Source organism: Vicugna pacos, chromosome 7 (assembly GCF_048564905.1).
Source record: "Vicugna pacos chromosome 7, VicPac4, whole genome shotgun sequence".
NCBI classification, from domain to species: domain Eukaryota; kingdom Metazoa; phylum Chordata; class Mammalia; order Artiodactyla; family Camelidae; genus Vicugna; species Vicugna pacos.
This window is the reverse complement of record NC_132993.1, coordinates 8,801,221-8,827,059: the sequence shown is the minus strand read 5'-3', so window position 1 is coordinate 8,827,059 and position 25,839 is coordinate 8,801,221. Positions and strand designations below refer to the sequence as shown.

Below are 25,839 nucleotides of genomic sequence, written 5' to 3'. Positions count from 1 at the left end.
TAAGGCTTCAAAATTTGGCAAATGTCTTGAGGGGAATTTCCTCTTTGGTTTTGAGGGTTCCTTCATCCTCTGACCTTAGCACACACCAAAGTCAAAATCTCTGTTGGCTTTTCTGTCCTACAGCAGCTACCTCCCGACACTGGACTTGCAACCTCCATCTAAGCCCTGAGTCAGAGCTCCTACATAGTATTGGCTGCAGATTCTAGGGCGAATTCACCACTCATTTCAGTACCTTAATCTCTGGCCTATTTTATTTCTGCTTGGATCCAGTTTACTGTTGACAGGGCCCTGAACTCCTAAGCAGTGAAAGTCTAAGGGAGACTTCACCTTCCTTTTCCGGGCTTTCCTCCTAACTCCTTACTGGCACTCGTTTTGACAATTCAGCCACGGAAGGGGGATGTGCGGAGGAAGCGAAGATTATATGTCAGTCCTCAAACCACAGTTCACTGTCTGATCCTTAGCTTATGCCCCACTGGCAAATGCATTCATTCTGAAAAGCAGTTGCTTGTCTGTCAGCTCACTTTTAAGTGGTTCTTCCCCTCTATGGAATCTTATTTCCTCAAGTCTTCTTAGCTTTCACAGATCTCTGCTGTCTTTAAAATATAATTTTTAATTTATCTGTCTGTTTTTGTTGTTATCAGTATTAAAAATAAAAACAGAAAGCTTCTAAAGAAAAAAACAGTCCAACCACAGAAGAAATGTAAATGTCATATTCAAGTGAGAAAATAAGTCTCAGTATAAAAGAGGAAATGCAAATAAGTCAAAAAGGCATCATCCTTCACGTATTAAACTAGCAAATAAAAGGAAAGAATATTTCCTGTTGTTACATGTTAAAAGCTGTAAACATTTAAAAATAATAAAGTAGTATATTTTAAGAAGCTAAATGGGTTCATACTCTGTCAGTTTTTATCTCTCTAAAATATGTGGGAACTAATTTGATAACTAAAAAATTTTATAAGGATGATCATATAGTTAATTGAAATAGAGAAAAATTGACAAAAATTTCAATGTAGAAACTAGCAGAGTGTTTAAATAAATTATGCATATTTATAAATGATTATCATACTACTAAAATGATATTTTCAAGAAATTTGTAATGTCATGGAAAAATACTTGCTACTAATGTTTATTCTAAAACAGGTTGCCTAATTATTCCTATAATTTCAGTAATAATATGCAATAGCTTTGTAAATCTAAAATCTACCTGTATAGAAAACAATGAGCTGTTAGTAAGCTAACAGATTAACAGTGTTTGCTTCTTTACCATGAGATTACAGATTAGTCTTTATACTTTTCCCCTAGTTTTCAAGGTTTCTATAATATGTATATGTGACTTTTGAAATCTGAAAAACAAAGGAATTACATTAAAATGATATGGAAGATTTTGATATAAATCATCATGTTTAGGGTGTGTATAAAAGGCCAAATACATACATTTAGGTCTAATACCTTTTTCTTAATTGAGATGACATTGGTTTAATACATTATATAAATTTCACATACGCATTATATTTTGACTTTTGTATACGTGACAGTGTGCTCATCACCAAAAGTTTAGTTTCCATCTGTCACCATGCAGTTGACCCCCTTTACCCATTTCATCCTCCTTCCACATCCCTTCCCTTCTGGTAATCAGCATTCTCTTCTCTGTACCTATGTGTTTGTTCTTGTTTTGTTTATTTTGTTTGTGTTTATATTCCACATAGAAGTGAAATCATACAGTATTTGTCTTTCTCTGTCTGATTTATTTCACTTAGCATAATACCCTCCATGTCCATCCCTGTTTCATCTCTTTTATGAAACATCCATATTCCATTGTATATAAGACATCTTATATATCCATTCATCTATTGATGGGCACTTAGATTGTTCCCATATCTTGGCTTTCATAAATAATGCTGCAGTGAATGTAGGGGTGCATGTATCTTTCCGAATTCATGCTTTTGTATTTTTCAAATAAATACCCAGAAATAGAATATCTGGATCATATGGTAGTTCTATTTTTAATGTTTAAAGGAATCGCCTATTTTCTATAAAGGCTGCACCAATTTACATTCCCACCAACACTGTATGAGGATTCTCTTTTCTCCACATTCTCTCCAACACTTGTAATTTCTTGCGTATTTAATAACAGCCATTCTAATGGGCATGAGGAGATATCTCATTGTGGCTTTGATTTTGATTTCCTTAATAATTAGTGATGTTGAACATCTTTTCTTGTGCCTGTTGACCATCTGTATGTCTTCTTTGGAAAAACATCTATTCAGTTTCTCTGCCCATTTTTCAATGAGTTGTAAGAGGCTTTTTATATATTTTGGATATTGACCCCTTATCAGATATATGATGTGCAATATCGTCTTCCATTCGGGAGGTTATCTTTTCTTTATTGATAGTGTACTTTGCTGTGCAGAAGCTTTTTAGTTGATGTAGTCCCATTTGTTTTATTTTCTTTGATTTCCCTAGTCTGAGAAGATCTGTCCAGAAAGATATTGTTAAGATTAAGTCAAACAACATATGACCTATGTTTTCTTCTAGGAATTGTATGGATTCAGGTCTTATATTCAAACCTTTAATCCATTTTGAGTTGATTTTTTGCGTATGGCTTAAAATAATGGTCTACTTTCATTCTTTTGCACACGTCTATTCAGTTTTCTAGCACCATTTATTGAAGAGGCTGTTTCTCCATTGTATGCTCTTCTGGGTTTTAAATTAATTGTCCATATATATGTGAGTTTGTTGTGGGTTTATTTCTGGGCCCTCAATTCTGTTTCATTGATCTTTTTTTTAAACTATGTTATTTTGATTACTATAGCTTTGTAGTGTATTTTGAAATCACAAAGTATGATACATACAGCTGTGTTCTTTTCTCTCAGGATTGCTTTCACCATTCTGGGTTTTTTTTTTTTCTGGTTCTGGTTTTAAGATTTTTTTTTGTTGTATATCTGTGAAAAACGTCACTGGGATTTTGATAGGGATTGCATTGAATCTGTAGGTTGCTTCAGGTAATACAGACATTTTAACAATGTTAATCATCAAATCTATGAACATGGAATATCTCTGCATTTCTTTGTTTCTTCAATTTCTTTGAATAGTGTCTTACGATGTTCAGAGTGAAGTTCTTTCACCTCGTTGGCTAATTTAATTTAGAGGTATTTTATTGTTTTGGTGCAGCTGTAAATGTAATTTTTTCTTAATATCTCTTTCTGATAGTTCATTATTAGTATCTAGAAACACTATATTGTATATTGATTTTGTATGCAACTTTATTTGTTTATTATTTATAATAGTCTTCTGGTGGATTCTTTAGATTTTCTATGTATAAAATTATGTCACCTGCAAATAGTCATGATTTTACTTCTCCCTTTCTGATTAAATGTCTCTTCTTTCTTTTTCTTGCATAATTGCTCTGGCTGGGACTTCCAATAGTATGCTGAATAAGAGTGCAAGAGTGGGCATCCTTGTCTTGTTCCTATCTTAGAGGAATAGACTTCAGTTTTTTCACCCTTGATTATGATGTTAGCTGTGGGCTTGTAGTATGTGGCCTTCTATACCCATTCTACTGAGAGTTATTTTTATCATAAATGGGTTTTGAATCTTGTCAAATGCTTTTTCTGCATCTGTTGAGATGATCATATGGGTTTTTTTCCTTCATTTTGTTAATGTGGTGTATCATGCTGATTAATTTGTGGATGTTGAACTATCCTTACATCCCTGGAATAAATGCCACTTGATTATGATGTATGATTATTTCAATGTATGGTTGTATTTGGTTTGCTAATATTTTGTTGAGGATATTTGCATCTATGTTCATCAGAGATATGAGCCTGTAATTTTTAAACTGTACTTGTCTGGTTTGGGTATCACTGTAATTTTGCCCTCATAAAATGAGTTAGGAAGCATTCTCTCCTGTTCAGTTTTTTGGAAGAGTTTAAGAAGGAGAGGTATTAAATGCTCTTAGAATGTTTGGTAGAATTCAACTGTGAAGCTCTTCATTCCTGACTTTCGCTTTTGGGGAGATCTTAGATCACTGTTTTTTAATCTCCTTATCAGTTGCTATTCTGTTTAGATTTTCTATTTCTTTATCATTCAGTCTTGGAAATTTGTATAATTCTAAAAATGTATCTAAATATATATCCAATTTGTTGCATATAACTGTCAATAGTATTCCTTTGTAATTCTTTGTATTTCTGTTGCAACTATTTGTAATTTCTACTTTTTTATTTCTGATTTTATTTATCTGAGCTTTCTCCCATTTTTTTTCTTAGTAAGTCTTGCTAAAGTTTTGTCCATTGTGTTTATCTTTTCAAACAACCAGCTCGTAGTTTTATTGATCCTTTCTATTGTCTTTTTAGTCTCCATTTTCTTTTCATTCTCATCTTTATCATGTCCTTCCTTCTAAGGTGGGTTTTTTTTTTTTCTAGTTCCTTTAGGTGGAAGTTTAGGTTATTTAATATTTTTCTTCTTTTTTGAGATAGTCTTGTATTAGCTCCCTCTTAGTACTGCTTTTGCTGCATCCCATTGACTTTATGTCATATTTCATTTTCATTCCTCCTCAAGTATTTTTAAAATTTCTTTTTATTTCATCATTGACCTAATAGTTGCTCAGTAGCATGTTGTTTAGTCTCTACATATTTATGATTTTTCCAGCTTTCTTCTTAAATTTGATTTCTGGTTTCTGACCTTTGTGGTCAGAAAAGTTGCTTGATACGATTTCAGTCTTTTAAAATTTACTGAGACTCATTTTGTGTCCTAAAATATGGTCTACCCTTGAAAATGTTCCATGTGCCCTTGAGAAGAACGTGTATTTTGCTGCTTTGGGATTCAATGTTCTGTATCAGTCTATTAAGTTTATCTGGTCTGATATTTTATCTAAGGCTGCTGCTGCTTTGTTGACTTTCTGTCTGGATAAAGTATCCAGTGAGTTAGTGGGGGTGTTAAAGTCCCCTTTTATTGTTTGTGTGCTGTCAATTTCTCCCTGTAAGTCTGTTAATACTTGCTTTATATATTTTGGTGTTGATGTGTATATGTATATGGTGTTGATGTATACACACACACACACATCTCCTTACCTTCTTGATGAATTGTCCCCTTGAGCTTTATAAAATGTCCATCTTTGTCTCTTGTTACCATTTTTGGCTTGAAGTATATTTCGTCTGATATGAGTATAACTACACCTACTTTCTTTTGGCTGCCATTTACTTGGAGTATCATCATCCATCCCATCATTTTCAGCCCACGTTTGTCTTCAGGGTGAGATGAGTCTTTTGCAGTTGGCATAGAGTTGGGTCTTATTTTTTAATCCATCCAGCCACTCTGCATCTTTTGATTGGTGAATTTAACTGATTTACAGTTAGGGTGATTATTGATAAGGACTTAGTATTGCCATTTTACCTTGTTTTCTGGTTTCTCTGTATTTCTATTGTTTCTTATTTCTTGTATTTCTATCTGCCATTTTAGTTTGGTGATTTTCTGTGATGTTATTCGTAGTTTCCTCTTTTTTGTTTCACGTCTCTGCTCTAGATTTACATTTTGTGATCATGATCTTTGTATAAAATGTCTCACAGATAACACAGTCCTTTTTCTGCTGATAGCATCCTATCTTCATTTACATAGATGTGTTTCGTTCTTTTCCTCTTTCCCTTTTATATTTTTTGTTGTTTCAAATTATTCCATTTTATGTTGTGAGTTTGCCACCAAATTGACACTATAGTTATGTTTACTGATTTTCCCCTTTTATGCTATAATTTAGTGTTTAAACTATTCTAATATAGAGTTGCAATTTTCTGTCTATTTATCACCTTACTCAAAGTTTATACTTTTGCTGTTTCATTTCATGTAGAAGAACTCTTGAATGTTTCTTGTAAGGCAGGTCTAGGGGTGATGAACTCCTTCAGCTTTTGTTTGGGAAAGACTATTTCTTCTTCATACCTTAAAGATAACTTTTCTGGATAGAGTGTTCTTGCCTGACAGCTTTTAATTTTCAATATTTTGAGTATGCCATTCTGTTGTCTCTTGGCCCATAGAATTGCTGCTGATAATAGCTGCTGATAGCTTAACGGGGGTTCCTTTATGTTACCATCCTATTTTCCCTGACTGCCTTTAAAAATTCTTTGTCACTGAGTTTTGACAGTTTTAATATAATGTGTCTTGGAGAAGGTCTTTTTATGTTGAGTTATTAGGTGTTCTTTTAGCTTCATGGACATATATATCCAGTTCTTTCCCCAGGTTTAGGGTGTTCTCAGTTATTATTTCTTTAAATAAACTTTCTACTCCCTTCTCCCTCTCTTCTCCTTCTGGGATACCAATTATCTTTATGTTGCCCTTCCTAATGAAGTCAGCTAGCTCTTACAGAATTCCTTCATTTTTAAAAGATTTTAGTTCTCTCTCCTCTTCTATGTTTTACTTCTAGATTTATATCTTTGATCTCACTAATTCTGTCTTCCACATCATCTACTCTATTTCTAACACTCTCTATTGCCTTCTTTATCTCACTTACTGAGTTCTTCAGCTCCAGACTTTCTGTTTTGTTCTTTAAGTTCCAGTCTCTTTGGTAAAGTATTCCTTCTATTTATTAATATTACTGCTAAACTCATTAATTATTGCTGAGTTTTCTTGGAGCTCATTGAGTTTCCTCATGATAGCTATTTTGAATTTTCTATGAGTTAGATTGAAATAGTCCATGACTTTAATTTTGGTTTCTAAAGGCTTGTCATTTTCTTTTTGTGATGCCAGGTTACCATGATTTTTCATAGTGATTGATAATTGTACCTCTGCAAGGGCATTTGAAGTAGAGAGCACCTTTCTGCTTTAGGAAAAAGGTTTTGTTTGTTTGTTTGTTTTTGGTTTTTACTTTATTCCGACAATTCAACAGGTTAGTAATTAGAGGACTTTCTTTCATTTTTCAGTAAGTGACGGTATAGCATTTGCTTTTGGTTTCTCTTACCTGAGCTGCCTCTGGCTATATTTTGAGAACTAGTACTTTCCACCCTTCACTGCCTCTGCCAGAGGTGCTGCCCAGTGCTGTTCTGGTCACGGTTTGTGCCTCTGGGGTCACCTGTGCCTTGCTGCTGCTAGTGTCACTGCTATTGTTGGCATCGCTGCCTGGGGCTCCAGGATGAGTGGGCGCCCCTGCCAAATCTGGGGTTGGGTTCACAGGCACCACTCTTGTAGGGAGTGGGGCTGGAGTCACATGCCCTGCCTCTGCTGCTACTACTAGGCTCTCTGGGGCTGTGAGCTCAGCTGCTGTGGCTTGGGGGCAGGACTGCGGGCATTTCCTCAGCTCTTCTCCAGGCTTTACCTCCTTGGCGTGTCCCAGTCCACCTACCTTTAGATACACAGATGTGTGGAACTCTCTGCCTTCCTGGTATGTTGGGCAGAGGAACTTTCATTGAGTTGTGGCTATTTTACTGGTTGTAGACTGAACGGGAGAGACAAAAGGAGGGTTTAGTGACACCATCATACTGATACTGCTTTTGGTCTAACATCTTTTGTAGGCACTTCAGGGCTGAAAAAAAATATATGCACCTGATAGAGAAATGAGATATATTTTTAATATTAGATATAATTTTTTATTTCTGTAATAGCTGTTATCTTGGCTTTTGGTTAAACTTAATTTTGAAAACTTTCTTTCAAATGAAGCCACCTACTCTAGTATTTTTTTTTAATGATTTAAAAATTGATGCCATTCTGGTTATGAACGGTGAATCCTACACCCCGAGTTCCCTGTTACCTGCTTCAGGCAATTCCTGAGGAGCCTCCCAGGCAAAGCTACTATCTGAGAAGACAGAATAAATGATGTTAGTTTAGAGTAGCGTTTCTATAGAGAGAAGTTTGGTAAATATTTCATTTATTTATGATCTAGCTCTACTAGCTTGAACTATTCTGACTCTGCCAGATAACACTGTATGAGGTAGTAGAAAGCTAAAAAAATATGGGTTGCATTTAGACAGTTAAAAAACCAAATATTTCTAACATAAAGACTCAGAGTATGTTCTATTTTATAGTAGAGTTATAATGTAAAAATATTTCTAAATCTGCACACAGATTCTTTCTTCATAGTGTTTAAATTTGTGATGGTAATAAAAGAAAGTAGTTTAAGCCCTAAAATATTAACTTGTTTGCAATATTATTAGATGCAGATAGTAAAACTAGGAGTTACCCTTTTTAAAGATTACCCAGTACAAAGTTCTGTGCTAAACACTTACATATGTTTTTTAATACAATCTTAACCTCAATAATATGAGATAGATATAAATGACCATTCACCATTGACCATTCCCACTTTATAAATACGAACATTAAGTTTGGAAAAATAAAATAAAAAACAAGTAATATATGGCCAAATCAGAATGTGGCTGTAAATGTAAGAGCTGGCACTCTTAACCCTATGCTTCTATCTCCCCATAAAATTTAAAAGTACAGCTTTTCTCCTTTTTTCAGAGACAACATTTTTTAATGTAAAGAAATCAGTCACCTTCCTTATTTTTGTACTGCATGTTTTTATTGGGATTTTAGCATGAAACAGATTGTACACTTAAATTAGGATAATTCAAAGAGAGCTTAAAAAGGGGTCTATTTCTAACATGTGAGCAGAATGTGGGGAAACTTTAGGGATAGTGCAAGATCACAGAGCTAACTACAGCAGCTGTGGTTGCCACTCTGAGACCTGAAAAGATGTAGTTCTTGGTTACCTAAACCCAGCAGGAGATACTGATAGAAACTGGGTCAGCATGAGAGCATCTGTGACTTTCAGTCCAGAAACACAACCATCTTGAAGCAAGAGGGAGCCAGGAACTGATTAACCATCCTGACTTCATGTTCAGGCTTCCTCTGGGCTAAATACAAACTGAAGCCAGCAGACAAAATAGTCCAAAGATGGAGTCTAATACAGAGGGGAGGAGAAAAGTTCTGCAGGGACAGACAGAGGTACTGTCTGCATACTCATGCAACACAAATAAAAATAATTCTTACATAGTCCCTTCTAATTTTGGCTATGTAATATTACAATTTTTAAGTACATCAAAATAAATTTTAAATTCTACTTTTCTCAATTAGCACTTTAAAGTTTCAATATTTCTTAGTTACTTTTGTTTATTTTATTCCAAGAAAAATTGTATGTGTAAATAGAGCTGCCTTTATTATAGAAATCATTATTGAGAAAACAACTTAAATTTAACATTTAATCGATCAAGCAAAATTCATCTAATTTACTTAGTCATAAGCCAAATGGCAATGAAATGTTTAGCAAAAAGCTTTTAACTGTGCTAGCAATGTTTGTGGTATAAAAAAAGAGTTAACAAAACATATTTTAATTATTCACATTTTAAGAGCTTTAGCATAGAGGTCAACACTAATGGCTAAAAGAGGTATATACACAATCTTAATGTTATATCATGCCAATAACAAAAACATGCAAAACTTACTTAGTGATTACTGTATACAGGATGCTCTGCTAAAGCCTCTTCCCTTCATCATCTCAGTGCTTCACCTGAAGTCCTATGAGATACATTGTGCTATTAGCCTTATTTTAAAATAAGGAAATGGAGAATTAAAGAGACTTAGTAATTTGATCACATATAACATTTTCCATTCATTCATATCTTCATTATTCAAAATATATCTTTTGTAGTATTAAGCATAGGCAGCCTGAAGGCAAGGACCATATCTTCCGTCTCTTCACTCCCTTCAGGCTGCAGTGCTGAGTATCTTGGAATGAATGTCATTTTCCATCAAGGTATGACCCATGCTTTTCAGGGGCAAAGCACTGGGCTATATCCAAAAGTGCAGGATCTTTTCAGCATCTGGAAAAGCCTGGCATGCTTACTTGAGAGATTTCTTGTGGTTTCTGGAGTAGCTCAGCATTCGTCACCTGCTGGACATTCCCTGAAGGATCTGAGGTAAAATTTTCACAAGATTTAATTTTGAGGCTTGTCCGAAGTCTCCTGATGGGAGTTCTTCTCCATGTGAACAGGTCCAAGGTCTCAGGAGGCAGTGCTGCTTTTTCTGGCATCAATTTATTTGATCACAGGCCTCTAGTTAACTTGCTTTAGGGGAAATGAAATGGGACCAAAACCCACAGACCCTATTGCAGGGACAGATTGAAAGAGTCCTTCAGTCCATCCCTGAGTGTGTGAGCTGGTTTCTGTTGTGAGTTCCTTCAACAGGACGTTCAGTTGTAGAATAGCTACCATTTTAGAACACAGGACAGACTGCCAGAGAACCCCTTCCTTTCACGTGCTCCTAATCAGCACACTAGGTAATGGTAAGAACCTCCAGGAAGGGGAGCTGGCCCCAGTTCCCTTACAGACTTTCAAGAAGTTAACACGTGGAAAGAACATCACTGGAATAAGCACTGTCGTTTAAGATGAAGGTCACTGCTTAGAATCAAACAGGTGGACCGGGATACAGTCAGCGTGGAATTAATTCAACCCTTGTTCCAAAATTGCTAAACTCCAAGTGGCCAAAAGTGAAGGGGAAAAAGAGCTAACACTTTTCTAGTATTTCTGTTGGGCAACACTTTGTCTAAGCACTGAAGAGTTTGTTAATTTACTTCATTTTCAAAGCATGGAGCTGGGTATTACCAGTTTCTTCTCTTAACAAATGAGGAAGCTGAACACAAAGACACAAAGAGATTAAAACATGTGCCCAAGAAAACACAACAAATAAGTAATGGGATTGGGTGGGATTCAGACTCATGAAGTCTAGCATCTCAGTCTGTGCTTTTACCACAGTGCTATATTACTTCTCAAATACACTTACCTACAGATAGGACCTCTGGAGTCCCAGTGAAGAAATATGCTTTGGTGTGTCCTTTCTTAGAAGACTCACCCGACCATTTGGAGGCAATTTCTGAGGAAGATCTTCTGGTGTATAAATTATCCAGAGGGTAATTTACCTAGAGAAATCACAAAATGACGAACGGTCAAATCCCAAGTTTTATTTTTAAAATTGAATTAAAATGCCTTCTTTAAAATTTAAGAACTCTTGCATAAATTTTCACCGATCCAGTTGCTGGGGACCTGTGTCGTCATTTGATTGATGGCACTCATTTGGTGTTCAGTAGCTACTGCCCCTTTCAGATTGAATTGTATTCCTGTTTATTGCAGTTTTTCATAGTTCCTACCAGAACAGGCCATGTGAGTCTAGGACCTTGATGTACTGGTCCATGATTTCGTATTTCCTAAACTGTGCACATAGACAATTGAAAAGGACCTATACTTAGAGACTGCTCTGTATTTTGTAAGCCTGATGCTTATACAGTATTGGGAACTCTTTAAGGAAAATAATATAAAATTATAGATACAAAATCAGCTGTAAAAATGAATACTGATTTAAATTAGGAAATATTGATGAATTACAATTTATAAATATTAGGTTACACAGTGCCAAGACATCTAGAGAATCCATTTATATTAAATTAGAGTTTGACATGCTTTTATAAAACTTTCTCCAAAATTCTAGCTCTCTAGTCTTTGACTGCCTCTCCTTATGACAATGATTTTTATATTATTACTGTCTATATAGAGAATATAACATTAATTAACCAAGTCATAACAAACCAATGTATTTATTTATCACTGAAACCAAACTAAATCCATCCCCAGCTCAACTGACCCTCAGTTATATCCCCAAAATGGCCACAGTCACTTCAGCATCATCCGACACAACAGGAAATATGATGGAGGGGAAGCCAGGAAAAAAAAAAAAGTTAGTAGTCTTCAGCAAAAGTAGTTGAAATGCATGATTTTTGCTAAGTCCGCACAAACACGAGTGTCTCAGTTAGCCTAAGCGATCAAAATACCACAGACGGAGTTGTTTCAGCAACAGAAAGTCATTTTCTAACAGTTCCGGAGGCCGGGAGTCAGATCTGGGTGCCAGCATCGTGAGTTTTTGTTGAGAGCTCTCTTTCTGACTTGCAGTTGGCCACCATCACCTTGCGTCTTCACAGTAAGTAGCAGAGGAAGAGCTCTCTGGTACCCCTTGTTATAAAGACACTGCTCCCGTCAGAATCAGAGCCTCATCCCCAAAGTCAGTCATAATGGGGGTTAGAGCTTCAACCTAAATCTGGGGGGATACAGCTGAGCGAGCAATGTGTTTGTATGATTGTGTAGCCAAGGTCCCTCCCGGGAACTTGGAAGGGGTCTGTGCAAGTGAGGATCGTGAAGCTTAAGCTCCTGCAGTTTCTTGGTGTAACTACCTCTGCGCACACGCCTTAGAGAAAGTCTCTGGGGGGGAAGATGGTCAGCACGAGAGGAGAGGTCAGGGCGCTTTCAGACCGCACCTGCCGCAGGGAGCCGGGGACGCTGACTGAGATGAGCTGAGCTGTCACCGTACTGAGTTAACGTAGTTACTGAAACAAACCAGAATGAGCTAGCAGGTAGATGCTATTGTAACCCCAACTCATATCCCACCTCCAAAACTGCCTTTGGAGACCCCAGATAGCTGGGGTCATGCAGGCATCTACTAGTCTAAGGAGACAGCACATAGGTGTGAGTGGTTCTTTTCCATCAGATTATATGTGAACTATTTAAACACTAGGATGTTTATCAATATACATTAATAATATGTGCATATGTGTTTACATATATAATAACAGACGAATAAGTGAGAAAATCACTATTAGACACTGGTAGTGTACCATATGAACAAGCAATTGACGTGTAGGTAATAAAATGAGGTGATACCAAATTTTTACTATGTACAAGGCACTCTTCTAGGCATTTAACATGAATTAACTCATTTGATCCTCTCAATAATCCTATGAGGCAGGCATTACTCTCCATTTCTTCTAAAGTTAAGGCCACTGAAGGAGAGAGAAATGATGTTACTTATCTGAGACCACCCAGATGGACAGTGGAAGAACTGAGATTTGAACTTCAGCCGTCTTCTTCCAACCTGTGAAATATACTGTAACATTACTTTGATGATTTTAAGCATATTTCTATCAATAAAAAGCATGATTATAGGATAATGTACTCTAAGGTCTTAAGGTCTTATACCTTGGAGTGCATTATCCTGTAATGATTGTTTAGAATCCCATCCAAGCCTCTTTACCTGTGTTCACAAACCCTCACTTTTTCCCTACAGGAGAGAAACCACCAGCTCTAGCCCTGAACTTCAGTACTTAGAGGATCATGGGTGAACTAAAACATTTCCCCTACTCCCTCTTTCTAGACATTTTGGAAAAGATGAAACACCACTATTTATGTCTGTCTGGCCCTCACTCTTTCCAAATAGTGCTTATTTATTCTGATCTGATTAATTTATGTTAGTTACAAAAATAGGATAAAGTTTTCCTTGTCCAATTATAAGATTTATAACAAGAAAATGAAACATAGAAATAAATTACAGTCCCCTCATTATGTTTTAGGGGAATTATCAGAGCCTCATCTCTCTAATTATTTCAGGATCTTTGGGAATTTTTGAATTTATGTTTCTTTTTATGTATGGAAATATTAGTATCTGCCCTATCTCACAGTCCAGGTGCTGATATATGACGAATATGATTTAGAGTCTAAAATATATCACTCCAAATTAATAAGAATTCAATACTGAATACTTGAAAAATTACTTTGTGGACTTACATGCTGTATTTTATGTCAGCTAAAACATTTTCCCCTACTCCCTCTTCCTAGACATTTTGGAAAAGATGAAACACTACAATTAATGTCTACTGGTTTGTCTCTTGTTCTTTCGAAATAGTGCTTATTTATTCTGATCTGATTAATCTATGTGTTCATTATAAAAATAAGATAAAGTTCTCCTTTTTTCTCTATCATGTAATAATTTATCATGCAATGCATTCTTCTTTATGGAAATCTATCAAGATTTTCTAAAAGTCAAGTATATTTTGTATATTCTTTTCTCATACAATTACATATTCCCTTGTATAATTTCAAGAGCTTAGAAAGCATTGTTTTCCAACATAGAAATGAGCTTAAAATATGCGAGGGAAGAAAGCTAGCAAGTTGATGCATTTTCTTTTGTGTGAAGCAATGTAAAAAAAGATTTAAATTTTGATTTAAAAATTGCTAAATTAAAACTTCTGATATTTCTTGTTTATTAGTGAAGAAACTTCTTTCACAGTTATTTAGCATAAATAATAGGTTTCTGCATCTAGAAAAGGAAAATGAATACTTTTAACCTCACCTATAAATTGAGAAGTTAAGTATTAAATGGTAATTTTTCTTCTTTTGTAGAGAGAAAAAATGCATAGGATTTATTGCAGTCATTAACTAATGCATTAAAATTACATTAGGGAACTTAGTTTTACTTCATCCAAAGTCTGAAACACTTCAGATTTTAGACAGCAGAAACCTCCCTCAAGACATGTTTAAACTAAACATTCATATCATCACAGACTCAGCAATATGATTTTTAAAAATTATTCAAAAAAGGGCAAGCAGAATAGCAGGAAAATTAAAAACAGGAAAACAAGAGTGAGCTGAGGCAACAGAAACAGAAATGGAGCTGATAGTATTTTTAAAATTATCTAATTCAATAACGCTGAACATGTGTGCCAGACTATTAAAAAAGGGTTCTAATAGCAAGCCAAGTACCTTAGAATTACAGACGCAGAGTACTTTTTATGCTGAGTTATTTCCTTAAAAGTTTATGCTAAAACCCTCTTTCAGAAATCTAATCCTCACGTTGCCTTGGTCGATACAGTCTCACAAAAATATTCTGGCTTCAGAATAAAATAAACATGATTGGGAAAAGGGAGTTTTAGCAAAAGTAGATGTTTAAAATCAGAATAACTGTTCTATACGGCACTAATAGGCATGTTTAAGTTAATAGTTCTCTCGCAGGGCCGTGCAGAACATCACTGTTCTGTGCTAACGGAGGCAGTGCTGCCCCGCCCTCACATGGCCAATGGGCAGCCCCAGGTCTGCCCCTTTGGACCCCAGGACACCAGCTCCCCCTGGGCTGAGCTCCCGGTGTGCCAGACAAACCCAAAGCAGAAGTAGCCCACTTTCTGGTGGTTATCTTTTGATTAATGGTAACTTGTTTGGCTATTTAGACAACAAAAAGAAAAGAAAACATTAAAATAGTTAAATGACTTTAAAATGGAAAACAAACAAAACTCTAGGAAAATTAGCATCAAGAGAAAAATGTGTTGTGATCTAGGCATAGCTCTTTCAAGCATCAGGCAAATCTAAATACTTCAGAAGACATAGGAAATACGGCCAATAAATTCCTCATGGTAGGTTGATTGTAAGAGATCAATTACCAAATGTGAGTTACATCTCCGCAGACATGCTGGAATGGCCTGGGACGGCTCTGCTTCTGGTAGCATTTCCGTCTCCGTGGGAACTCTCTGCATCAGGAGCCTTAGGGGTGGAGAAGGGGAGAAGGGTGCAGGATGCAAGAGAAGAAAAATTGTAACGCTTGCCTAGGAAATGAAGGCACGAACAAAAGCAACGGGTGCAGTTTCTTTGGAAAATAGGCTTCAGAAAGATTATTTTTGTAATTTCTGCAAATATGACATTGTATCTTAATTTATTCCAGCATTTGCAGCACTCTTCCCCCAAAGTGATCAAAACCTATTTAAAAATTTATTTTAAAATATTTTTTAAATTATTTTTAAGAAGTCACAAAACCTCTGGCAACACAGAAATACATCTCTTCCCTCTCTGCATTCCTGCTCTTCCACAAAAGTAGCCTCAATGAATGGTTTTGCCTGTCCTCTTTCTCTACATATTCACACACACACAAATATAGAAAGGATTGCTGTGGCTAATGCATCTTTGCACATGAATATAGAATTACTTTCAATGAAATCATATATACACCGTCTAGTGAGCTGTACATTTCTGTAAATCTAGAGCTATTTCACACTTTCATGAACTTTCACTGTATTTCAAAATGTGCATACCCTGTAATTCATTAGTCATTATCCTACTGATAAGATACTTAGTTTCCTATTTTTTTCCCTATTGCCAACAATGGTGCAGTAGCATTCTTATAAATATGCATTTGAATGTATTTGTGATGATTTCGGTGGGGTAGACAGTAAGTATGCACATTTTCAATTTTGACAGATCACTGTCAACTTGTCAACCTTAAAAGCAGTACCAGACAAAAAAGCTCCATCAGCTGTGTATGAGGATACCAATTTTAGTAGTCTGTTTTACCATTGTAAGTTACCGTATTCTCATTGGCAGTTCCACAATCTAATTAATGAACACTGAAATCTTATGATCACATTTATTTGTGTTACTGACTACTCAGGACAATATTTTGTAAGCTTGTTGGCCATCAGCATTTTTTTAACTGAGAATTTCAGCTTTTGTCCTTAATCATTTTTTCTTTTGCTACTTCTTCTTTTATGAGTTACATCCCTGTAACCCCTCTTCATACATAAATATGAAACATTTTATTGCAATATGCATACTTTTCAACTGTTCCTTAACTATGCTTATAATGAATTTCATATACACGGAGTCTATTAACTTAAGTGGTCATATCTATCTTTTTCTTTATACCTTTAAAATGTTCTGTCTCATGTAGGAAGAGAATTAATGCAGCAGACTTTCTCTCCTGTCTGACTGTTACCCAGCTCCTGGGCATCTGATCCTGGCAGCCCTGTTTTCCTGCAGGAAGTCCCCCCAACACTGAAGGGATCAGGTGAGACAAAGTCCACTTGGACTCTGAGGACTCTTACACGCAGTGGACTTGGCCAGTGAAGGAACTGGGTTCCAAGCTGCACAGAGTGGAGGCACGTGCCCAAGGCCGTGTCAGAGTGAGGAAAGGTCAGCCCTGAAACTTCTGCTGTTAAATTGGATAAAGAGAAGCTGTTATTCATTCACTGAGGCCCTCGACTAGTTAGACATGAACCTAGAACTTCTTGTGTCTGTTTTGTCAAACTTAAGTAGACTTTGCCTGAAAATAAATCCAACGCAAAGGAAAGCAATGAAGAAAGATGTAGAGAAACGCATTTCTGATGATACTACTTGGGGACTGGTATCGACAGTGCCTAAAGCCAACATAACTTGGGCTCTTGAGTAACATGAGTAAATTCTTAAGTGGTTACATTATTGAAATGGTGGTTTAAACAGAATTCCAATTCTGCCTTGGATTTAAAAAAAAAGAACTCTCAAACATTTTCCACCCAGATATAATTTTTTAAAATCTCTTATGCTTTCCTCTGTATGGTTTCATATATTTAATAGTTTTCTCACTATGTTTACAATAGAGTCATTATAAAAATATTAAGCAATACACAGAAACTCAAGTGAGGAAGTAAAACCATCCTCAATTGTGTGAAAAAGCACCACTTTCATAATGTTCTGATATGCCCTTCTAGACAGACCTTGCCACCCCCCACATACTTTTACATATGCCTTACACTTATTAGTTATTTTCTAATACATTCTTAATTTTATAGCATTTTGGTATTGTTTTTACTTATATCCCTCTCACTGTCTTTTTCCCTTCTACCTACCACAGCATGTAGCTTATGTTAACAACCTGGTGTGTACTTTTCTCCATGTTCCTAGTAGCATTATTGCTAAACATATGCACACATAAAATGGATTTTTCCATTTTTGCCTAACATATGGGATATTTTATGCACTTTTCTTCATCTTGCTCTTTTCACAAACTAGGATCCAAGAAATCCCTCCAACTGGTGATATAAATCATTCTTTATTTTTCATATATTTTACTTTAGGAATCAATATCATAATTTATTTCTAAATATTTTGCCTGTAAAAGATATGCTGTAATTTTATCTTTTATTGCAATATCTATATGTATATTTTTCCTTAGTGAACAAAAATATTTCTATTCAAATATTTTGCTCATCTTCTAATACAGTTGCTGGTTTTCCTATTTTTAAGTTTTGAGATGTCTTTATATATTCAGAATATGAGTTCTTTATGAGATATGTGATAATTTCTTCCAGTTGTGACTTTGCATTCTGTTAACAAGGACTTTCAAAGACCAGCAGTTCTTCCTTTTTATAAAACACAATTTATCAATTGTTTTATTTATTATGTTTCTAAGAAATCTTAGCCTAATGCTCAATCACAAATATTTTCTCCTCAATTTTCTTCTAGAAGTGAGGTCTTTAAATTCACGTCCATGATCCATATTACGTTAAATCTGTAAGTGATTCAAACCATGAATTATTATTCCTCTTACGTATTATTGCATTTAATTTACTAAAGTGAAGACAGTTGGCACGTACTTTTCTTGATGGGAAGGATTTTTACTACAAATTGTTGACACAAGGCTATTCAGGTAATATATTTCTTCTTGAATGAGCTCTGGTAGTTTTTGTCTTTTAATTTGTTCATTGTATCTAATATTTAAAGTGGACGTTTTTGTAAGCAGAATATAGTTGGGCCTTGCTTTGTATCCATTTTGACAATCACTGCCTATTAACTGAGTAGTTTATATTATTTAATATGATCATTATTATGACTGGTTCTAAATCTACCAGTTGCTACAGTTTTTCATTTATCCTGTTTGTTCCTGCTCCACTTACTTCCACTGTCATGCATTCTTTTAGATTAATTTAGTGTATTTTATGATTTTTTTCTCTTTTGTTGAATTAGTGCCTGTAACTCTTTTTTTGTTTGTTTTAGTCTTTGCTTGTGTTTATATTATGTATTTTAAGTTATCATAATCTACATTCAAATGCTATCATACCTTTTCATGCATAGTATACAAAACTAACAAAAGCATCCTTTCATTTTCGCTTTACCAACCAATGTCTTATGGTCATACATACGTTATACAAAGTCCAAAATACAGTATTTTTTTAAACAGTTAATTATTTGGAGATTTTTACATAATAAAAATGTATTTTATAGTTACGTACATAATTACCATTTTGGTACTCTTTAAACCATTGTGTATGATCTAGATTTAAACTTTGTGTCATTTTATTTCTCCTCGAAAAATCTGCTGTAGCATTTCTTATATTTCAGGTTTATAGGTAAATAATTCTTTTAGCCATTGAATATATGAAAATGTTATTTCACCTTTATTTTGTAGACACATAACCCTACATTACTTGTCTGGGTTTTTATATTCCTTGCAGTATGTTAAAGATACTGTTCCACTAGCTTTGGGCTTATCCGATAATCCTTTGACAAGCCTACTGTTACTTTTATTTCTGTTCCTGTGTATGAACTGTTTGTTACTCCTCTAACTACTTTTTGATGAGTTTCTTTATCACTGGTTTTAAGAAAATTAACTATGATGTGCCTTCATATAATTTCTGTCATGTCACTGTGTTTGGGGTTTGTTTTAGCTTCTTAGATCTGTGGGTTTAGTTTTCATCAAATTTGCACCATTTCAACCTTTATTTTTCTAATGTGATTTTTGACTTTCTTCCCCCATTCTACTCCCTCTTTCTGGAACTCTGATTACACTTGTAATAAGCTGTTTGTTTGAGTTTGTCTCGCAACTCAGTGATGAACAATTTATTTTTTTCACTCCCTTTTCTGTTTTATTTGGGATAGTTTCCATGACTGTATCTTCAAGTTCACTGATCTTTTTTTCTGCAGTGTCTATTCTGCCATTAGTCCTATCCAGTGTGTTGTACATAAGACATTGTAGTTTTCCTCTCTAGAATTGAATTTGTATCTTTGATAGATCTGTGTTTTACTAAGATGTTCTCTCCTTTCCTCAGGCTTCTTACACATATAGAATAAGTTATAAGTGTTTTAGTGTTATTGTTACTAATTCTACAATCTATGTTTTGGGGATTAATTTTGATTGATTTTTATCATTTTGGGTCATATTATCTCGCTTCTTCTCATACCTGGTAATTGTTGAATGGACGCCTTCTTATATCTATATACCTTTGTATTCCTACAAATAGTGCTCAACTTTGTTATCAGACACAGTTAAGTTACGTGAAAATAATATTTTCCTGTCTTGCTTTGAAGTTTCAAGTTTTAAGGCAGGACCATACAGTTTTAGTGCAGGTCTAATTCTTCCCTCCTACTGGGGCAAATCCCTCCTGAGTGGTCTGCTCAGTGACCTGTGAACTATGAGGTTTCCCCTCTGTCTGTGGGAGTGGGAACTACATGTGGCTTCGTGTGATCTTTGGGGTTGTTTTCCATTGTTTGTTTTAGATGGCTGTTCTCTCGGTCTCAGGTAGTTTCCATAAACACTGATCAATATTCAGCTGAAGGAGGGCCATCTACACATCTCTAGATTGCTTTCTCTGCAGTTTCCTCTTCTCAGGATTCTGCCCTTTTTTATTCTACTCTCTTGTCCTATCCAGACCCCTCAACTCTCATTCCTCAACTCAGTACGGGCACCATCCTTTGCCTGGGTTTCACCCCACTGTGATACAGTCTGGGAATTCTCTCCAGAGAGTATACTTCTGTAGTTATAGAGCTCACTTTATTATCTTTTGGGAAATACTGTCTTTAATTGCATAATCTCCAATACCGTTAAAAGTGTTCTCTTACATATTGTGTCCAGATTTTTAGTTGTTTGAACTAGGAATGTAAATTTGGGTGCTCTTACTTTATCTTGGTTATAAGCAGAAGTTTTTAATAGGGATTTTTCCAGTTGAAAGGTAGTAAATGCCAAGAATCACTGTTGACATAGATTGTACTTTCACTGTTAAACAGGTATGTAGGTTATGGTAACTCTAAAAAGCATATTTAACTTAATACAATTCCTCTATAGTTTACGTACAGTTTTCTTAGAGCCCAGTTATTCAAAATTAGCAAGAAACAATCAGTGTTTTAGTGAAATAAATATGTAAGTATATATTTTCGTTAATGGAATAGGTTTGATTAGGCATTTTAGAATTATATAAATGTAAAGGTTAAAGAATATTTTCCCCAAGTATTTCATGGAGAAGGAGACTAATTAACAGAGATTTAAAAAAAAAAGTCATGTTTTTTCATTAAGGTAAGCCATTAAAGGAAAAACACATATTTAGAAAAAGCTTCCAAATTATCTTTTCCCACTCTTGGAATTGTCTGTTGAATTTTAATGTGTCTTCTACTTAAGGATTTATTTAATAATGAAATTAACAAAGGAAAACTTCAAATTCACCTACAGGTATGTATTTTTATTTATTATCAGTGTTTTATTTTTCTTTTTATAGTCTAGACTTCTGTTCCATAAAATTTGCAGAAAAGTATGCAATTGCTTTTAAACATGGAACTATATTGTTCTTTAGCAAGTCATATATTTATATAAAGCACAAATAATTTAGAATTCTATTTGGCATTTCAATATTTTTATCCACTTGGTAATGTAATTATAGTAATTCTGTGGTTAATGCTCTTTGTTTTCCTTCAGCAAACAATCTATTTATCTTTATTAACTTCTCTATATGGAATACATTTTCACGGAGAAGACCAAGAAAATAAGAGCATTCAGTTTCCTAAGTTTAGTTAGTAAGCGTTTATATTTTATGAAATCAAAATACTTAATGTCCCATTTTTGTTTTAGAGGTACTGGAAATACATCAGGAAATTAAAACTCCAGAAAGACCTACTTCTTGCTTTGGGATAAATTTATTATCTTAACTAATTAAAAACTAGTTTTATGGATCTGGATAGAGGGGCACATTTCTAACTTCTCCTAGAGAACTGCTAGTTTTCCCATTGTGATAAAACAAACAAAAGAAACGAACACTTAAAACCCCAGACATTGAGACTCACAGATAGTCTAATGCCAGGATGTGGGAAAAGGTAACAATTATCAAAAGTGTGATAGAATTGGATAGAGGAAAAAAAGCAATGGTTTTAATGTATGGTAAATCCTGCCTTCATGTTCTGAAAATAGACTATCTGAAAAGGCAGAAATTTCTAAAATTCTGTAATTGGTCTTTTGATGCTCTGATGCAGAGATCCAAGGTCTATACCAGGAATTCTTATTAAGGGGAGAAAGCCTTGGATTTCAGCAGAATTAATTGAGAGATTTTACTTTTCTAGCCCTACTCACCTCCCACCTGCCTGAGAGGCAGTTCAGCACTGGAGAGGAGGGTTGCTTTTGGAGTCAGATTATGTAGGCTCGAATCCTGACTCTTCCACTCAGTTTATAGCTCTAGTCAGGTTGCTTTCTGTATTTTGCATCTTCAGCTACAATTGGGAATCAAGAGTAAATCACAGAATTATTTTGATTGAAATAATCCACAAACTGCTTATCACAGTGTTTCTCAATAAATGTTAAATAAATATTAGGTATTACTAGTAATTATTATTATTACTATTGTTGTTATGAGCCATGCAGAGCTATCCTTAAGAATGGAAGTGTCTCACAGCACTTAGAAGTGGTAGCACAGAAAACAAGGTGAGACTTTCCACTTGTCAGTAAGACAACTTGGCGTTCACCCTCCAGAACCCACCAGAGATAAGTAAGGAAATATGCTCACTCTTACACTTGCCCGACAGCACCGCAGTTTTGTACCTTTATGAAGTGATCATCTTTATCAGGTTAAGGAAGCTCTCTTGTACATCTACTTTGTTGAAAGTTTTATAATAAATAGGTGCCAGATTTTGTGAAATGCTTCTTCAGCATAAATTGGCCTCATCACATGAATTTTCTTATTAGTCTCTTGTTGTGATGGATTAACTTGAATTGATTTTTGAATGTTAAAATAGTCCTGCCTACCTGAGGCAAATCTCACTTGGTTGTACAATTATTTTTATGTACTGTTAGATCTCATTTGCTGATGCTTTGCTGAGGAATTTTGCATGCTTTCTGATGAAAGATACTGGTCTCTAGTTTTCCTTTCTTGTAATATCTTTACCTGTTTTGTTATTAAGATAATGCTTATCTTAATGAGCATTCCCCAAAAGTGTTCCCCATGATTCTGAAGTCTTCTGGATGAGCCTGCAGAATGCTGCTAAAATTTCTTCATTAAATGTGTGACAGAATCACAAGTGAAATCACCTGGTTTATTGCTTCTGTTTTGGAAGGTTATTAATTAATGATTCCATTGCATCCTGTGAACATACTTTGGATGATTTATGTTCTCTTAAATTAGTGTTTTATGGCCAGAATGTGATCTGTCCTATTCAGTAGTCCACGTGAGCCTTAGGGAAAAAAAATGTGTATCCTGCTATTTGTAGGATAGAAAATTCTTTAAGTGTCAATTATACCAGTTGATTAATAGCTACTTTTCAGGTCAACTTTATCCTTACTAGTATTTTACCTGCTTGGTCTATCAGTTGCTGAAAAAAAGAACCAGACACTAAAATATGAAATTTTAATAGTGGTCTGTCTGTGCCTCTTTTCAGTTCTGTTTTTCTTTTTATATTTTGGTTTTCTGTTAGGTGCATAAAGGTTTACAATTTTTTTTGAGAATTGACACTTTCATTGTTATTTTATGCCCCTCTTCTCTTTCATACTTCTGATTTTTGTTGGGAAAGAATATACTGCTCCAGCCTTAAGTTTATCAGTGTTATCATGGTATATTTTTCTTCACCTCTTTACTTTCAACTTAATGTGAGTCCTTATATTTTAAATGTATTAGTTGTAGGCTGTGTTCTCTTTAATAGTGTTGTGGAGATAGTGTTTTAAGGAAACTCTTAATTATGATAAATATACAGAAAAATTCTACATGAAATGACAAAAGAGAATTGAGTCTCTGGTGAAGTGCCTTGGAGTTGTATGAGTTGTTCGTCTATTTTGGATGTTAACCCCTGATCAGATACACGATTTGCAAGTGTCTTCTCCCATTCAGTTGGTTTCCTTTTCATTGTGTTGACGTTCCCTTTGCTGTGCAGAAGGTTTTTAGTTTGATGTGGTCCCACTTGTCTATTCTTGCTTTTGTTCCCTTTGCTTTTGGTGTCACCTGCAAAAAGTTACCACCAACACTGATGTCACAGAGCTTACTGCTTTCTGTTGTTCTTCTTGGAATTTTATGATTTCAGGTCTTTTATATTTTTAATCCATGTTAATTTTTGCATGTAAGATGGCAGTTTTGTGGTATGATATAAGACAGTTTTATTATTTTAAACATCTGTCCAGTTTTACTAGCACCATTTCTTTAAGAGACTGTCCTTTACCCATTGTATATTCTTGGCTCCTTTATTGTAAATTGACCATTTATTTAGGCATGGGTAAATTTCTGGGCTGTCTATCCTGTTCTCTCTAATGTGTCTATATTTATTCCAATGTCATACTGTTTTGATAACTATTACTTTGTAATACAGTTTGCAATCAGGGAGCATGATGCCTCCAGCTTTCTTCTTCTTTCTCAAGATTGCTTTGGCTATTTGTGGTCTTTGTGGCCCAGACAAATTTTAGGATTGTTTCATTTCTGTGAATAATGCTATTGGAATTTTGACAGAGATTGCATTGACTCTGTAGATTGCTTTGGCTAGTGTGGACAGTTTAACAGTATTAACTGTTCCAATCCATGAACCTCTAATATCTTTCCATTTACTTGTGTCTTCAAGTTACTTTATCCATGTCTTACAGTTTTCAGAGTACAGGTCTTTAGCCTACTTGGTTAAGTTTAATCCTAGCTATTTTATTATTTTTGATGCAGTTTCAAAGGGGACTGTTTTCTTAGTTTCTCTTAAATTTTTGTATATTGATTTTGTATCCCTCAGCTTCACTGTATTATTTTGAATAGTTTTTTGATGGAGTCTTTAGGGTTTTCTATATATAAAGCCATGTCACCTGCAAATAGTGACCATTTAACTTACTCCATTCCACTTTGGATGGCTTTTAATTTTTCTTGCTTATTTTCTCTGGCTGGGACTCCCAATACCGTGCTGCGTGTGAGTGTCAAGAGCGGGCATCCTTGTCTTGCTACTGACCTTAAAGGGATACAGCTTTCAGTTCTTCACCATTGAGTACGGTGTTATCTGTGGGTTTGCCAAATATGGACTTCATTATGTTGAGGTATGTTCCCACTACACTCACTTTGTTGAGAGGGTTTTTTTAATCATAAATGGGTGTTTTTGTCAAATGCTTTTTCTACATCTTTTGAGATGATCATGTAATTTTTATCCTTTTTGTTAAAGTTATGTATCACACTGATTGATTTGCAGATGTTGAACCTTCTTTACATTGTTGGAATAAATCTCACTTGATTATGGTGTATGGTCTTTTTAATGTATTATTTAATTGATTTGCTAATATTTTGTTCATGATTTTTGACTTATGTTGATCAGGAACATTGACTTATAATATTCTTTTTTTATGGCATCCTTTTCTGGTTTGGTATCAGGGTAATGCTGGTCTTGTAAAATGAGTTTGTAACTATTTCCTCATCTTCAATTTTTGGAAGAGTTTGAGAAGAATTTGTATTAATTCTCCTTGTGGTAGAATTCAGCAGTGAAGTCATCTGGTCCCAGGCTTTTGTTTGTTGGGAGATTTTTTGATTACTGATTGTATCTCCTTACTGGTGATCAGTCTGTTCAGACGCCATTTCTTTATAATTCAGTCTTCATAGGTTGTATGTTTCTAGAAATATATACTTTTCCTCTAGGTTGTCCAATTTGGTGTATAATTGCTCATAAAAGTTTCTTATATAATCCTTTGTATTTCTATATCAGCTTTATGTATCCTCTTTCATTTGTAATTTTATTTATGTAACTACTGTCTCATTTTTGTTTAGCTAAAAATTAATTTATCAATTTTGTTTAGCTTTTTTAGAGACTCAGCTCGTAGTTTTTATTGCTCTTTCCTATTGTCTTTTTAGTCTATATTTCTGCTTTGACATTTGTTATCGTCTTACTTTGGCTAACTGTAAGATGTGTTACTTTTCTAGTTCCTTAGGGTGTGAATTTAGGTTGTTTGAGATTTTGTTTTTTGAGGTATGCATGTATCACTGTGAATTTATCTCTTAGAACTGCTTTTGCTGCATTCCATAAGTTTTGTTACATTTCCATTTTCATT

The 25,839-nt window shown here is 34.8% G+C and overlaps 1 long non-coding RNA gene across 1 annotated transcript in view; it reads right to left on the bottom strand.

The window, feature by feature from the left end:
* LOC116278938 (uncharacterized) overlaps positions 1-25,839 on the bottom strand; it is a 151,100-nt gene that overhangs the window by 7,993 nt on the left and 117,268 nt on the right. Inside the window, exons 4-9 of the long non-coding RNA XR_012074164.1 lie at positions 21,928-22,064; positions 15,230-15,329; positions 10,759-10,894; positions 9,423-9,495; positions 7,730-7,774; positions 7,325-7,417 (exon numbers count right to left, since the gene is read on the bottom strand). This is a non-coding gene — a long non-coding RNA (uncharacterized lncRNA). The remainder of the gene's footprint in view (positions 1-7,324; positions 7,418-7,729; positions 7,775-9,422; positions 9,496-10,758; positions 10,895-15,229; positions 15,330-21,927; positions 22,065-25,839) is intronic.